Here is a 14,124-nt window from a genome sequence, read left to right on the forward strand (position 1 = left end):
GTGTGGAGACCTTGCAATGACATCAGCCTCAGAGCCTTTTAATGCTGCCAGGGTACTTCAAAGCAGTGACCATGCAAGCCAAAATATAGGCCACTCCTAGATTTTTAAGCACATGGAGTTGGAAGAGAGAAGGAAATATTCTGATTTCTTATATTTGAGCTATGGCCTGGATGAAGCTGTCTCGTTGGCAGAGATCAAGTGTATCTGCCAATGTCTGGCAGACATGTATGCTGAGAGACTTGAGAAGCAGGGTTGAAATGGTGTTGTCCAAATTCTAGGACTGTCCTTACTGGATGCAAAATAGGAAAGAGAAGACAAATTCTTACTTCTTTCCCTTGTAGTCTAGCATTACCCCAATGTGGACAGCAAGTTTTCAAGCATCCCATTAACTAAGACGCCTTCCTTACCTTTGTGGTTATCCACAGCTGAACATGTGCTTGTGCTGTAGCTACCCTTGTTATTAATTAGCCCTCTCAATCCTTATTATTATTTCCTAGGAATGTGTAAGCCAGTATTTTCTGTGATCTGCATTTCAACGCAGTGCATGGGTCTGTATCCATAACACAGTCTTATTTCTGCACTTTCTTTTGTCCCATCAACGCATATTTCAAGATGATGCAGATATAGTTATGTTGGCTAAAATTATACACATTTGAAAGATAGATAGTTGTTATTTTTAGCCTATAATTAAATCATAGTGGAATTTGAATGGCTATTTTCCAGGTTGTAGCTGAGGTAGGGTTTTGTTTGTTTGTTTGTTGGGGTGTGGTTTTTTGGTTGGTTGGGGTTTTCTGATTCTTTGGGTTATTTTGATAAATCAATAGATTACAACAAGAGGAGGGGGTTTGATTTCAGTCACCCAAAGGTAGTGATACATGCCTGCAGTAGACATGAGGGAATGAGGACCAGCTGTATCTGTTTAGCTTGCAAATGTTCTTCCAGTGTCCAAATGAACAAGAAAAGATACCAACAGCTCAGTGAGTTTTAGTTCATTCTGAAGCATTTGCTCTATGGAAATTATCTTACTGAAATGAATAGCTTCTTTTTTATTGAAAAGTCTAGAAAACTGTGAAGAATCTCTATAAGTTAAGTTAATCTCAACAAGCTTTAGGAAAATAATAGTTTTTATTGCCCCTTTTCATTAGCAGTAGTGTGAAAGCTGTTCTGTAGAAAACCTTTGGCTAATATCACAATTTTGTTCCCTAAAAATCCATTAGGAGATCAAATCTGTTCAACATGAAATTAATTTTAGTATTTATTTCTTTTTATTTAGTTCCCTGGGAGGAGAAGGGGTGGCATCTGTGGTGTTGTAATAAATCATTTAGATTAATTCAGTCAGGACTGGTTTCACATGAAAAGGTTCCTGGAGCTGGTTGGTTTCTTTATTTCCTTATTATTCAGGATTCTTTTAATCATTTAGAGATGTCTTTGTACAATTAATAAAATAGTAAGTCAGAGAAAGTTTCAGAAGTAGAACTATATGTTACTTCAAATTGTAAATTTAAAATTTGCCTCTTCTACAGGCTTAATTACACATATGACATAGAACCAGAACAGCTGGCAGGTCACTGATCTGTTTAGTCCAGTCACATTTGATTGCAATGGCCAGAAGGAAGATGCACTATGTCCTGCCATGAGCAGTGAGGAGATAATCTCTCAGAGGAAGGGCAGGCCCAAGATATGAAATCTGATGACTTTTAGCCATTTTATAACATCCAGGATGGTGGTGTTCTTTTCTTGTTTAAAAAGACAAATATAAAAATCTGGATTTGTGTTGCCCTAGAAATGTCCATTGCTTTTTGTTCCCACTAAGATCTTGGATTTTGTGATACATATGGTAGTGGCTTGCCCAGCTTAGTCAATACATGTTTCCTTCCCAAAAAATAATTTTTCAAACACTTTGTTTTCTTACTTTTGATCCCATATTAAATATTCTGGTTTTGTTTGGTGTTTTCTCCTTTGCCTTCTGAGGCAGAGAAACAAGTGCATTGCTTTTCTATGGTACAAAGTCATCAGTGAATTTAGGTTTGCAGTCATTTGCTTGCATGTAGAGACAGATGCACAGCCAGTTCTGGAGAGCAGCACTCCTTGCAGATCATTCCTCTTCAGAGCAAAGCTCAGGACCCCCTGGTCTGTCTCCAGAAACTGCTTTCTCCAGGGCTTGCCTCCAGTTAAACCACTGGAGCCGAGCTGGTGTGCCTCCTCTTGCACAGCTGCCTGGCAGTACAAGTAACTGTGGGGCTTTGCCCATGCAGTGTGCACATTTAAAGGTGTGCTGTATTTAAATGCAGCAACGTACAAAGCCCTCTTCAACAGAGGCTGAGAGCATATACCATAATGTCTCCATAGAGCACCTTCCAGCTAAACTTTCATAGTGCCTGTATGGGAAAGCTGCAGTGTTAATTAGGGTCTACAAATTGTGCAAATGTCATCTTGACTTCTGGCCCTCTGATATTTGTGCAGTGGTGGCAACAGCTGGTATCCATCAGCCAAGCCCTGTGCTCAGCCTCTGATGGGTTGCTTGCTCTTGGAGTACACCTCTATACGTCCACAAGGGTTCTGGTACTGTAGCTGAATTCTAGAGAGCTTTAATTATGCCCATGCTTTTCCTTTCCTCTCCCCTGGTGCCTGCTTTTAGCTAAATAAGACCTTATGATCAGGAGGGCAGGAAAGGCTGACCACCAGTGTTGGGAGGCTCTGGGAGAAATACTCAGGCTTTCCTCCCAGGGTAGCAGGAGACTGGGGCAAGAAGGGTTTGGCTGCCTTGTGGTTGCTTGTGTTGATCTCTCAAAGCAAATTTTAAAAAACAAAGAGATTGCCTGAATCTGTGTTTTCATAGCCCGCACGACACTTGCCAGCTTTTTTGTGTTGCATCTTTTAAAAAAGGGGTGCATTCTGCTGCCTGCTGCACAGGTATCCAGCTGGACTAATTCCATCCTGTGAATCAAACAGTTTTGTTTGAACAAGTAATTTTCTTGGTGAATAGAAGCAGAATAAATGAGTGAATAAATGAGTGCTCCCAATGTATTCTCAGCAGAGGCCAGTGGTTTAGGTTGTGTACACTAATTGCACTTACCATGCAATTCAACAATTTTTTCCCAAGTTACAGAATTTGAGGGTCAATCAAGTGTCAGTGCAGGAGGTGTTCCCTAAGCAAAACACACAAACCCATGTGCTCTGAAGCAGCTTTACGTTTACCAGGACTGATTTCTGACCTTTTTTTCCTATCATTTTGCCATGGTCAGTAAGGTGTGCCTGAGGAGTTGTTCCAAACTCCCTCTGAGTTCTTATAAAAGACAATAAAAAAGTAATGGAGAAAGTCTTGTATTCCACCTTCTCTAGGTGACAAGTTGTAGATGCTGAAAAGGGTTGAGTCTTCTCAGGGTATATTTGCAATAGACAACTTTAGATTAACAAAGTAGGATCATTAGTATATCCCATTTTTACTTTATTTTTTACCCTGGAGTTTCATTTTCCTGTCTGCCAAACTTTGTGCTGTCATCTCCTGCTGCAGTTCCTGCCTTCCCAAATGTTAAACTCTATTGAGTAACTAGCACTTCAGAGCCAACCTGAGTCCTAACAGATTGCAAACCCACTGTGAAGCAGAATGTCCTTCCACATGAGGCTGGACAACATTCATATTGCAGGTTGCAGGTTCTTTCACATAATTTTCCATGTGCTTGATATGAGTATATGAATTTATGGGGTAGTATACAGTATAATTTGTCATATAAAATTAATGGGGTTTAATGTGCATACCCTATTGCTGTGGATGCAGTATTTATTAAATTTCTTTAGTGCAGTATAGCCGCTGTGAGGAACAGCTTCCCCAAACCCTCCTTCTGAAACAGCGAGTTTTCATGTGACTTGCCAGTCAAAGCAGTACACTTTGGCTTTTCTTCGCCAAGGCATGAGATCTGAAATACTACCTGGATCCAAATCATTCCTTCTGCAAAAAGAGGCCTGGGGAAGCTGAGGGACAAAATCTCTGTCAGCAGACTGCACAGTGCCTCGCTGGGGCAGGAACTGATGTACCATAGGAGCCTCCCCAAGGGGTGGCAAAACCTGGGCCCTTACAAGACTTAGTACAGGAGTCTATACTTCTGTAGCACAGAATGCAGGAGCATTCCCCCATGGCAACTCCCTGAGCTGCAGCTGCTTTGGGATATTTATCCATCAGTATGGAGCTGTTACTGTTTTCTGAGGTGCTGCTTCAGGGCCTGTGGCTGTCACAATTGAACGCTTGGCCATGTCCTGCACTTGCCCAAGATATGTGCTGGCACCTGCTCATAGCACACTGCACCTTAGCCGTGCTCCGCCTGCCGGTAGCCCCGGGCTGAGGTGCGGGTGTGGTTGGGTTCTTCCACAATCTCCCTTCAAGTGTTGGAGATGGACTGCTTGTGCCTTTGATCTGCACCAGCACAGTCATACCCAGCTGATAAAGACCAGGTCTGCAAAGGTAGTGGGTACCTGCTACCTGCTTTAGCAGTTTTTGTAGGAATGCAGGCACTTAAGTAAGACTAGTGCTTAAATTATTTTGAAGACTTGCTGTGAAGCATTTGAGTGAGGCTGTGTTGGAGCAGGGAGTTGAAGTGTGCCTTCCAAGGCCAAATGACTTACTCCTGACCTCTTCTGGAGAGGAAAAAGGAAGCCATGTCTTCTGTTCCTGGCACACTCCAACTGCACTTCCTCCCAGAGCAAGTCCCCAACACAGTCTTTGCCCAGTGGATGGGAGCTCATCATTGCACCTGCCCACGGATCATGCCCTGCAGGAGTGGGATCTGTGGGGTACACACGTGCCCCAGTTTCCCCCTTGCCGGGCACTTCAGTGCTGCATCCTTGCAAGAGCAGTAGGAATTATAAAGCAGCCAGCCAGCTGGTGCCCTGGCAAGTATTCAGGCTTTGCTTAGAGTAGCTACGTTGGCCAAAACTGCACAGCTCCCTCTTCTGCCTTCATCCTGGCTGAATAAATGTAGAAAGACACCTCTCAGTTAAAGAGCATTCCCTGGTGATTTGAAATATTTCTTATCTCTTTTATCTTTTAGTATTGGCAAGTGCCTCTGTTGACAGCTTTCCGGCTTTTGTCAGAAGCCATTGGATTGCTCTGTTAAGCTTCAGCTCCTGAAGCCAAATGATAAATAACCTCTAGCCTTGAGGGGTTTTTTATGGCTGAGAAAGAAATGCCACCATATCAGAATTTTAAAATCTAGAAATTGGGGGGGGGGGGGGGTGGGAAAGAGAAGCGACTATTCATTGTTGTTAATAATAATAAAGCCATGATGTTGCACTGTGTGTGAGACATGTAGCAGTGAATAACCCTTACCAAAGGTCACAGAAATTTAAAATTTTGCTAGGAGGAAATTCTCCAGGCAACAACACACTGACACAAATCTTCATGCTGTACTGGCTCAGCCATTTGGGCAGCACTACTTGCCTCTCATGCAGTAGGTTTGTTGGTGTAATGGCTGGTATCTACAAGGTAGATACCACTTGCTGTTAGCAAGGACATGTGGATACTTTCCAAGGCAGAGCAATTCCCTTCCTTCAAATGCCTCTCTGTGCCCAAGGCTTGGCCTATTAATCCAACATTTCTGTGCTCTATTTCCAAGGGGAATGTGGCAGCCAGCCAGCATCTCTGAGGAGAGGGGATAACGCTGTCGGTACGCAGAGGTAAGCCATGATTTCCTTTGTCAGAAGGACGGAGAACAGCTCATTGTACAATAGGTTCTTGCAGCTGCAGGGATCGGCGCTGCCGGAGCTCAGGAACACGGCTCTCAGAGGTTAAACATTAGCAGCGGCACACCTCCAGTCCCAGGCTGACTCTGCCCCTTGCGCTTGGCTCTGTCCCCGGCTGCGGGCTGCCTGTCCCGGGGAGAGCGCTGATGCCTCTGCTCTCCGAAAGAGCCCCGGCTTGTTTCCCGGGGAGAGCCGTCCTGCCCGGGATATACGGCTGCCTTGTCCTTTTCCAGGGAGTGAACTAGGGACAGAGAGGTTAAATTGACTAAGCAAAGCCAAACAATGAGTCAATACCAGCAGCCGAACTGGACCTCACGAGTCCTTGGCTTGTGCTGCCGTGTTTTCTCTCCGGCTGGAGGAGACGGGAAGCCGAGAGGCGGGCGGCGGGGAGGGAGGCAGCCTGCGGAGGACGGAATAAACACTCGCTTGTGCGCGGCTGAACACAATCTCGTCTGTCTGCTCCTGTGCACCGAGAAGGAGCCCAGTGTGTGCTCCTGCCATGAACTGGAGAGCCAGATCCTCTCCTGCACTGCAGCTGCTTTGTGCTGCCCGGAGGAGCGTGGCCCCAAGGCTGGCACGGCTGGGCAGGAGGGGACACCTCCGGCTGTGCTTTCCCTGGCGCTGCCGGAGGGCTCCTGCTTGGGAGGGAGGACTTGTGCACACCTGCAGATGGCTGGCAGGGTGCTCCTCCAGCCTCCATAATTTGGGGAATTTTGGGGAGTCTACAAAACTCCAAGATCCACTTGACATCCCAGTTCTGGGCACTGTCCCTGGCCACCACTTGTAGCATGACAAGCACAGAAAAATGTGTTACAGTGTTGGCTCATTAGATGAAATAGCTTTTCTGAAAGCATTGCATACTTTTGATCAATATTATTAATGTTATGAATCCAGATGGCTCGAGTTATGAATCTGGATGGTTTGGTGCCAGATTTCAGTCCAGACTGGAACATTCACAAATGAAATCTATCCTCTCCTTGAGGGAGCTGCTCATGGAAAGAAAAATAGACCTTAAAATGCAGTGAATGGCAATATTAGAAATAGTTTCCTTACAATGTCGTCTAATGTGCATATAAAATTTAAAAACTTAACTGCTTTACAATTTTTATTTGGGCCTTATATAAATCTAGTGAACTTGTCAGAGGATATTATGATGCTTGAATTAAATAAAGCTAGATTTGTTGCATTCCTGGTCCTGCCAATATGAGGTGACTAAAAGGTCACCTTCATTGACCTCCTGCCTTTTGATTCCAAGATATTTTTGACTGTTTCCTGGCTTTGTTTAGCAGAAGCATCCAGCTTTGTCACAGAGCTGACAGTCACTGAGAGTGTCATGCTATACTTATGCTTTACGCAATATTTGTGTCAAAAAGCCTCTGTCTAAACAGACTTGGTGTCAGTAAGAGATGACCCTGGAACAAATGGTCTGAAGTCCCAGAAAGCTGATCTTTTCCCAAAAGTGACTAATGTGAGGCAAATGGAAAATATGGTTCTGAAAATATGGTCTGGTCCAGCTGTATGCATCTGATTAAAAACATCAATTGCTAGAGTTCTAGTCCAAATAAATTATGACACATTTGGATTAAACAAAACCAAGAAACTTACAATTTTTGGGATGCATTTAATTGTGTCAGTATCTATTATCTTATATACTAATGCTTTTGGTATCTATTTAAAGGGACTCCAATGTACAGACAATATATAATCTATCTTTTATCCCAAATTACTTTGGTTTCCTTGCATCCAAGATGGAAATTCTTACCCTCCCCGGGAATCCTTCTGAAGATCACATACAGCTGGTTTTCCAGTAAATCAGCTGCTTTTCTCCAGCTGGCCTCTGTGCAATTGGATAGGTTTTTTTTCAGGTCTTGTATAGGTCTTTCTGGAGTGTTTTCACTGTAATCTTTGCCTAATAATAGGAAAATTTTTTAAAGTGTGTAACAGAGTATAAAATCTGGGGAAATCTGAGAACTCAGAAGAGAAAAATTCAAGATTATAAAAATCATGTCATTTCAAACACTAAACTAATCACCAGAATAGCTTAATCCAAAGAAATTCACATCAGAATCAGCATGGTCATATGACTTTGGAAAGAGCTGAAAATGCTTCCTAGCATTCTTCTTAGGGCTTAGAATATCTATGAATCTGATTGTAGTATCTTAAACAAACAAACAAACAAAAAATCTCAGTTCAACAGTTGAAAAGAAAATCAAACTCTTAAGGTGTATGCTCCATTTACATGTCAATAATAACAATCATCCGCTTCTAATAATGAGTTTAGTAATTACAGCCAAACTCTAGTGGATATAGCAAATGGTTGCAAGAATTAATTAAAAGTACATTTTAACTAATGTTGATGTTGAACTGCTCTGAACTACTAGAACTACTCTGGTCTGTTGAAATTTGGGCAGGTGGCTTGACAGGGAATTCTGCATAGCATGCAAGAATGCCTTCTAGTTACAATGTAAATTGGCAAGATAAAAATTTAGATTCAAGAACTAGTTTTCAGGAAATTGAATCTCCAATGAGCAGCTTGGGACACAGGGCATAAGGGTACAGGAACTAAAAGCTGTATGAGATGAGGTATGCTAATACCCATGGTGTGGTTTTTTTAGACAGAAGCAGTAGTGGGAGAGCAAAGAGGATTGTTCCTGGATTCAACATGAAGTGGTTCACAACACTCTAATGAAACACAAGGAGTTACTTCAGTCCAGCAGACCTTGCTTCTACCCAATTTGTCTGGGGAAAGGGTGAGCCAGTCCATTACACTCAGTGCAAGGGAATGTCCTCTGCTCTGCCAGAGGATGGCAAAATTAAATTGCCTCAGACTGAATCCATCTGTCACCACAACATGTTTTGCCCTCTCTGCAGCAATGTGGTGATAACAGTTCCTGATCCCTCTAGCATATTGCCCTAAGGCAGACAAGGAGATTAACCTAAATTTAGCATGATATTGTTCAAAAAATAACCCCATCTCTCAATTCTTTTTCCCTAACTAAGCAATACCATTTTGGTGAGTGGAGAAGGTAGGAAAGGGAAATGCCTTTTTTGCAGAATACAGGCCTCTTAATTGCAGGATACCATCCATCTTGTCAGGATGCATCTGACACTGAATTTCCTCCAGAGGCTTGTGAAAAAGAAATATTTTATCAAACATCCTGAATTTCCCTGCTGTTTGGGTCTAATTGTGTCATTTGCTAGTCAGGATGATTCTGAGATACTTAAATATGCTAAGATACTATGAAGTTCTTTGAAGGTCTTTTTGTAAATTATTTTGTAATTATGCATTAATCTAGTCTGAAGAATATGCATACAGATAAAGCAGTGAAGGTTGATTAAAGGTATGTAGGTCATTAGAGTGAAATTCAAGATTTGTGTTGGTTTATGTTCTTACTGCCTCTACAGAATGCAAACTTGATGGTTGCTACATGATCTAACAGAATAAAAATGTGATGCCTTGCCCAAGGATATCTGTTAAATCTATTCTTTCTGTTGTAAATCTAATTGCAATCTAAATTATATACATTCTTATTGTGCATTATAATTGCTGCTTCCTCCAAAGTATTTGTGATAGGCATCATAGTAGCTATCAAGGGCTGGCTTTTCCAAGATTTCTATGCTCTGAGTCCAAGATTCTTCTGAAAAATTTCTGATTTAATGCCTGCATATAAGCTGAGCTTGTGTTTCTTCGGAGATTTTATACAATGCTGTAAAAAGCAGCCAGATATTCCACACAGGCAACTTATACAAGAGACAATTCTGGGTTTACTTATGTTTATTGTGTCATTTTTTTCAGCATGTCTGTCTCTAGGGGTGAGAGTACAAGGAACTTAGAGAAAAATAGTGGACAGCCAAGATTGTTTTGAGGATGAAGTTCAGCACTAGCACGTGTATAGGGCACCAGCCCTGTTCATTTGCCTTGCTCCAGTATGGGCTGGTTCTCAGTGACTCCATCTAATCACCGTGTTTTTCAAGCTCTTCCTGAAGCTCTTATCATAGCTCTTATTTGTGGTTATTGCATCAGGACAGCGTGAATAGGCTCTACTCGCTGATGGGTGCAGGACTGGTTTGACAGAAGAGTGTGATTCACTTTGTGAAGAAATTTGGCCGGCAGGTCATTGAAATACACGCGAGCACACACACACACATACACAGACAGAGGCAGCCATATCTGGGGAGGATGTGTAAATAATGAGTAGCAGAGGGGATTTAACACCTGCTGACCCATCAGGCTTAAAGAGCTGGGGAAAGGAAGTTGCCTGTAATCCAGAGAAAAGCACGTGATGAAATAGCAGCAAACTCATGCCTTAGGAATCCCTTGGTGGATAATTCAGTCTTTTCAGGCTGCAGTGATGAATCACTGAGTGTTTTTCTGGGTGTGAGCCCTCAGGTGAGGAGTTGCTGGCCACAGTGGAAGTGACCTCAACAACAAGCTTGCTGGCACAGATCAGAGGCTGTTCTAAAGCAGAAAGACAGTGGGCCAGGAACACAGAGTTAGAGTTTAATTGTAAGGTTAGGATTAAATAATGATTTGTGAAGATTTAAGAGCACAGCCCTATTACATATCTGAGGCCAGATAGGTGCTGTTAGCATCTAGCTCAACAAATTATAATTATACATGCTACCTTCAAAAGAAAAGTATGTGGACTGCAGTGAAATGAGGTTAGAAAGGTAGCAGTGACTGGAAAAAATGTGAGAGTTTTCTCCTTTTTTGTCACTGCAAAGCACTGATAGAGAGACATTCAGATGCTGGGTTTGAAGACTTTTGATCAAATATAATGTTGTTGTAGACAATCAATGAAAATCAATGAAAAGATCTTAAGCATGGATTCAGTCATATTTCTGTGATCACAGAATGGTGTGTCCATCTTAAAATATAGTATGTGAACAAAATGCTTAAGAAATCTTAACAAGCTCAAGAGTTTTTAAAGTGCATATGAAATTTTGACCAGGTAAGTTTGGGTAGCTGTGTGTACACACTCAATTGCTCTCTGTGATATTTCTGGGATATTCTGTAAAATAGGTTACCTTGTCATGCTGTTAAGTATCTTCAAAAGTAAGTTATAAAAAAAGCAAAGAAATAAAGACAAGCTAGCACAACAAGCGAAACTACCTGTCCTTGAACAAAAAGTGCTTCTGTGCTCCAGGAGAACAGATAGACAGACAGACACCCCTGTAATTGTAGTGAGGGCCAGCACCTTGCAGGCATCAACATTGCTGGAAATGAAGGTTTGGATGTCACGAGTTTCCATGACCTCATTACTCACAGAAGTTTTCTGTCTGGGCAGAACTGCTGTTGCTGTAGCAAGCCAGCTCTCCCCCCCCCCGGCGAGGACTGGGTGAGGAGGGCAACAAGGGGGAACTGCAGTGAAACTTGACAAATCACTGCTACTACTCGCTGTTTTAGGAACTGTAACAAGTCAGGAAATGTAAGACTCATTTCTCTTCACCTTCCTGATTGCCATGTAGGAGAATATATGGACAGCAACAACCCAATTCTGCAGCCTTCTCCAAATCTGGTGGGTTTAACGTGCAATCAATTTAAATTTTATAAAAGGACAGCTCTGCCCCTTGGCAGGCAACAACTGCCTGCTCATTGTACTGAGTCACGCTCCCTTCCACGAAAAGAGGTTAATCTGTCTGCCCAGCCACAGCTCTGACTTGTGGCTCAACGTAAGTCTTGATCCAAAGCTTGCCCATGGTCAGTAAAAGGGTGTCTGTCAGCTTTGGTGAGATTAAAACTCTGTGAGGATTCCCAGTATCAAGATAAATCTGTGCAAGGGTTCTTTGGCTACCAAAAGGAATACATAATGTCTGGTTTTAAGAAGCAACACAAACAGTGTAGACTTGAGCAGTGTGTGGTGTTTGAGCAGTGTCAGTGCCAGTAGATTGCTGAATGGAGTTAATTCAGGAACTCCTTTGTTCACCAGGCTGTAAGGTCTCCATTTAAAACAAACAGACAAACTAAAAAACAAACAAAAAAACCAACAAAAACCAAACTAACTAGCAAACACTTCAGCTTTATTTATGCTGTTATGAAAAACTGAAAAATGAGGGGAGAAAAAGAAATTTCCTATAGTCAAAAATGCTCTCTGCTTTTATAAATCCAAATGTACACATTCCATCAGCTGAGACAAAGCCAAATGGTTTGGAATGTGGCAGAAAGTTTTACTAATGAATGATTAGCATTTATCTCACAAATAATATTGCTTTGTTTCAATCTGGCATAGGACAAAAAGTATCTGAGTTTTAAAAGCCTCCTCAAGAAATCATTGCCATAAACTTAAAAACACCCATTGCACTTGAGAACAAGGAAAATGGAAATTAGCATGCTGTGCTGACTGTGGCCTCCGGTAATTCTCCCTCTTAGGGATCGCTCTGGATAAAAAGCTGCTGCCTCCCACGCCAGCACCAGCTCCGGCATTTTAAGTGTCAAGAGAGGAGCAGATCTGGTCTGGGGGCATCGTCTTTTGTGGGGAAAAATTATCTGCCATGAGTCCAAATAAATGGCTGGAAGGGTGGAGCTGATAGAGGGCACTTAGTGAGATAGCTACAGCTTGGTGGCTAAACCACTCTCTAATCTGTTAGGACTTTGAATATAAATATGGTTGCTTTTACAGTATTTTCCTCCTACTTACAAGTTCCACAGTCACTGAGAATATGAAGTCCTATAGAAACTTTTTCTCTGGGAAATATATTAATCCAATATTACAATAAAATATCGCATGATTAATACTGTGCATTAGGCTTTGTTTACTTCACTTTGATCAATGAGGTCAAAACCAAGAACTTTTATTTAGAGATAGAGTCCATCCACCTACATTTTAATTAATTAAAAACCAGGCATCCCATTTCTCTTCTCTTGGTCCATTGACCTCTGCCCCTAAAAGTCTTGCTCTGGCTATAGGATGGCACAGAACAGTTTGTGAGAACAGCTCCTCCACCGGATAAAACCCCTAATGTCACCAAAAGGACTTTGTGGACTAAATTTTTTTCACCCTACAAAGGGTCTGTACTTCTAGGCCATACTTGTCCACAGGTCCCTTTTTCCTTCTTTTGTATTAATGTGTTACCACTTGCAATTTGATTTTACTGTAGCAGATAACTTCCTACTTTAATAGCATTGAACTTTTGCCTATTTGATCAGCAGAGGTACTGGAATCAGGAGAATTCTGCCAGCTCTTCCACATATTTCCCATGCAGCCTTGTGTACCAGGCACTTGGGCTGGGTAGTATCATCCTTACTCATTATGATAATCATGGAAAACATGTGAGCAGTCCCACTGACTGCTCTGGCTAAGACATGTGAGTGAGCAATCACCAACCTGAGCAAAGGTTACAAAATCTTGTACTTAATGTCTCTGCACCTGGGTTAACTACTAGGAAAAATTATTATTTCATTTTCTTAATGAGCAGTGCAAACTAAAATACCTTAGCAGCTTGAGAAGAAAGATGCTGCAGAAGGGTAGTGGAATGACAAGATTAACCTATTAAGCTCCCCATTTTATGTTGTGATATTCAGTAGCTTTGATAATGCTCGCTCTGAGATCTCAAACAGGAGACTTCTTCCCAGGTGTGAAATATTCTGCGTCAAAGCCCAGTTGCAGTCTCTGAGCTGTGCTCCCACCTGGCCTCCTGCAGAACTTCTCTCTCAGAACAAGCATCATGATCATATTTAAATAGTTAATCTTCTTTGAAATATAGCACTAAAAAACGTATCTGGAATCCATTCAGAAAATATCTGTTTCTGATATGAATTACAAGTTTTCCTCATAGGGGTTTGTTTGTTTCCCTTTGACAGGAAAAAAATTCCATGTTGCCTCTGCCAGATGAGGAAAACAGGTCATGTTGAAAAAGAAGTGGGTAACATGCTGTTAGCACCCCCACCTCCAAACAAACCAATGGTAAATGGTACTTGAAGCAGGTTTAACATATCTAAGAGATTAGGATCAGTCTTTGTCTCTACCCTAGATAGCTTGCTTTTAAATGTGACCTCCTTTCCTTGCCTAGACAGATGCTCTTTGTCTGCTGGGACCACTCCCCGTAAAGCCATCCTGACAGCTACCTCGCTTCCCAGTCTCTCCCGAAGGGCCAAGGCTCTTCCAAGTGGTTTCCTCCTACTGAAAAGACTATAATTAGCTGCTTCCTCCATTTTCCTCTGTTTAAAATTGGCATTATACAGCCTTTCTTCCTATCTTCTGAAGCTTCATCCCCCATCCTGTCCTGCTTTCGGACTCACGTAAACAGAAATGCTATGCTATGGGAGTGTAAACACATTGTTTAATAAAGACAAAATTCAAAGTTTTATAGTAAAGAATCAACATTTTCTTCCTTTCCCATTGGGCTGTGGCTTATCTGTAACCCAAAATAGATATTACATCCTTCTTT

The 14,124-nt window shown here is 42.0% G+C and overlaps 1 protein-coding gene across 1 annotated transcript in view; it reads left to right on the forward strand.

Moving 5' to 3' along the window:
• Positions 1 to 5,651: 5,651 nt before the first annotated feature.
• SNX9 (sorting nexin 9) overlaps positions 5,652 to 14,124 on the forward strand; it is an 80,734-nt gene continuing 72,261 nt past the window's right edge. Inside the window, exon 1 of the mRNA XM_072926980.1 lies at positions 5,652 to 5,670. The gene's annotated coding sequence lies outside the window, so the exon portion shown is untranslated. The remainder of the gene's footprint in view (positions 5,671 to 14,124) is intronic.

Source organism: Taeniopygia guttata, chromosome 3 (genome assembly GCF_048771995.1).
Source record: "Taeniopygia guttata chromosome 3, bTaeGut7.mat, whole genome shotgun sequence".
Taxonomy (NCBI): Eukaryota; Metazoa; Chordata; class Aves; order Passeriformes; family Estrildidae; genus Taeniopygia; species Taeniopygia guttata.